Raw genomic sequence first — 3203 nt, forward strand, 5'->3', positions numbered from 1 at the left:
GCACGCTGGCTCTCTCCCAGGATCCAGCATCTGGCTCAGTGTGGCAAATCTGATTGTCGTTCTTTCTCCAGCATATTCTGCCTTTGGAGAAATTGTGGCGTGGATTAAACCTCTGCCCCAGCACATATATACAATGGAATATTACTCAGCCATAGAAAGGAATGAAATTGAGTTATTTGTAGTGAGGTGGATGGACCTAGAGTCTGTCATACAGAGTGAAGTTAAGTCAGAAGGAGAAAAACAAATACCATATGCTAACACACATATATGGAATCTAAAAAAAATGGTACTGATGAACCTAGTGGCAGGGCAGGAATAAAGACGCAGACATAGAGAACGGACTTGAGGACACAGTGGGGGAAGGGGAAGCTGGGACGAAGTGAGAGTGGCATGGACATATATACACTCCCAAATGTAAAATAGATAGCTAGTGGGAAGCAGCCGCATAGACAGGGAGATCAGCTCAGTGCTTTGTGATGACCTAGAGGGGTGGGATAGGGAGGGTGGGAGGGAGGCTCAAGAGAGAGGGGATATGGAGATATATGTATACTTACAGCTGATTCACTTTGTTGTACAGCAGAAACTAACAACATTGTAAAGCAATTATACTCCAATAAAGATGGAAAAAAAACAATCTCTGCCCCAGGACTTTTCCACCTCCCCTGACTGTCACCCCCTTCATCCACCATCAGGCTTCTGTCTCTTCTGTCTCTCAGTGAGCCTCCCTCAGTCAGGCTTATCCCTTCCACATTGTTTTCTGTATCCCCAGACGTATCCTCTCCCACCAAGCCTTGGGAAGGCTTTTCGTCTGTTATTACATTTGCATTTTGAAGGAGGGAAGGCTCAGGGCAAATGCAAGTCTTCTAGTAAGAGTTTGTTCCATGCTCATCTTGTGCTAAACAGTGTGGTTGCCTGTTCTTTCCAGTCCTGCAGAGGAATATGGAGAGAAGTGTGGAAGGGGAGAGCGTGTAGTGCTGGGGAAGAGAATAATGAGCCCTAATCAGAGTAGCTGACAGGAGGGGAAAAGGATGCTGGCCAATACTCCCAAGAGGCATGAACCCGAGCAGTGAGGGCATCATTAAGGTCTGCTGTAGGTAGAGATTTGGGGTTGAGAAATCTCATCCTGTTAAGTGACTGCTTTCTTCGTCTAACTGTAGGACAATCTTGTTTCTCTTGTGTCAACCGGTTTCCAGATTTTGTTGGAGTATTCAAGCATAGCTTTTATTTCTTCCAGTTTTATTGAGATACAATGTATAAGTTTAAGGTGTACAGCATGATGATTTGACTTACATGCGTCATGAAATGATGACCCCAGTAAGTTTAGGGTACATTCATCATCTCATATAGATTAAATTTTTTTTAAATAAAATTTATTTTCCTTGTGATGAGAACTCCTAGGATTTACTAAGAGTTTACTGAATTACTCTCTTAGTAACTTACATATATAACATATAGCAGTGCTATTTATATTAACCATGTTACACATTACTTATTTATAACTGGAAGTTTGTTCCTTTTCACTGCCTTCATCCAGTTCTCCTTCCCCACAACTCCTGCCTCTCGTAACCACAAATCTGATCTCTTTTTCTGAGTTTGTTTGTTTTTGATGTATAATGGACCTACAACCCTATGTTAGTTTCTGGTATACAAAATAGTGACTCAATATTTCTATACATCACAAAATGATCACAACAGTAAGTCTAGTTACCATCTGTCACCAGACAAAGATTTTACATAATTATTGACTATATTCCCCACCCTGTACATTTCATACCTGTGACTCATTTATTTAGTAACTAGAAGTTTGTGCCTCTTAATCTCCCTCACCTATTCTCTCATCCCCCCATCCCCCCTCCCCTCTGGCAACCACCTGTTTCTTCTCTGTATCTATAACTCATTTCTGTTTTGTTGTGTTTGTTCATTTGTTTTGTTTTGTTTTAGATACCACATATAAGTGAAACCATACACTATTTGTCTTTCTCTCTGACTTATTTCACTTAGCATAATACCCTCCAGGTCCATCCACGTTGCTGCAAATGGCAAGATTTCATTCTCTTTTTTTTTTTTTTTTTAAAGAGCTCAGCTTTTTATTGAACGTGCTATACTAAAGAGGTTTAGTCAAAAAAACCAAAGCCCATGTCATCATCAGACTCTTCAGATTCTTCTTTCTTTGCTTCCACTTTCTTCTCCTCAGCTGGGGCAGCAGTGGTGGAGGGGGCGGGATCTCCTGCTGGGGCAGCACCAGCTGCTGGGGCAGGTCCACCTGCCCCCACGTTGCAGATGAGGCTCCCGATGTTGACATTGGCCAAAGCCTTTGCCAACAAGCCTGACCGGAAAGCTTCAACATTTACACCGGCTGCTTTAATGAGGGCATTGATCTTATCCTCCGTGACCGTCACCTCATCGTCATGCAGAATGAGGGCCGAGTAGATGCAGGCGAGCTCCGAGACGGAGGCCATGGTGCGGGCGAGTGCTAGGCAGGGTCTGCCAGGCGCGGTGCTAGTCGCCGGGTGAAGTGAGGGCCGCACCCCAACGCGGCCTTAGCTTCCTCGGAAGGACCGAGCACCTTAGCGGAAGCTGAGGAAAAGCGGTAGTAGTAGTAGTAGCAACAACTCATATGTTGAAATATTATAGTGACATTTCAGTTTTCAAGAATAAAGACAAAACTTGAAAAGCTGCCAGAGAAAGGCTGGTATAACTCAGGTCATAAAGGGTCTTGGGGGTCAAGAAAGGAGTTTGAATTTTATTCCAAGAGTTAAATGGAAGTTACTGAAGGATTTGAAGAAGGGTGGGAGGATGGTGACAAAAATCTGATTTGTTACAAATATGTCTCTGGCTGCTAACGCAGAATAGATGGTGGAAAGGTTGGAGGGTCGGGGGTGATAGTAAAAGCAGGGAGACCAGGTAAGGAGCTACCAGGATCCTGCCATCAAAAATGAATGTTCAAACTATTAGTATGAAAGCCAGCATTTATTGAGGGCTAGTGAAGTGCCCAGCACTAGTCTAAACAGTTTACATATGCTTGTTTTATTCAGTCTTCCCTACCACCCTTCTATTATCTCCACTTGACAGATGAGGAAATTGATACACAGAGAGGTTAAGTAAGTTCCTGGAGATCACACAGCCAGTACCAGAGCCCACGCTTTTAATCAGTACCCTGTAGGCTTTGGACTAGAGTAGTAATAACAGAAAGTAGAGACATT

General features: G+C 43.3%; 1 pseudogene; it reads right to left on the reverse strand.

Moving 5' to 3' along the window:
- Positions 1 to 2086: 2086 nt before the first annotated feature.
- On the reverse strand, positions 2087 to 2567 carry LOC137760845 (large ribosomal subunit protein P1 pseudogene; annotated as a pseudogene).
- Between the last annotated feature and the right edge of the window lie 636 nt (positions 2568 to 3203).

Source organism: Eschrichtius robustus, chromosome 3, assembly GCF_028021215.1.
Source record: "Eschrichtius robustus isolate mEscRob2 chromosome 3, mEscRob2.pri, whole genome shotgun sequence".
NCBI lineage: Eukaryota > Metazoa > Chordata > Mammalia > Artiodactyla > Eschrichtiidae > Eschrichtius > Eschrichtius robustus.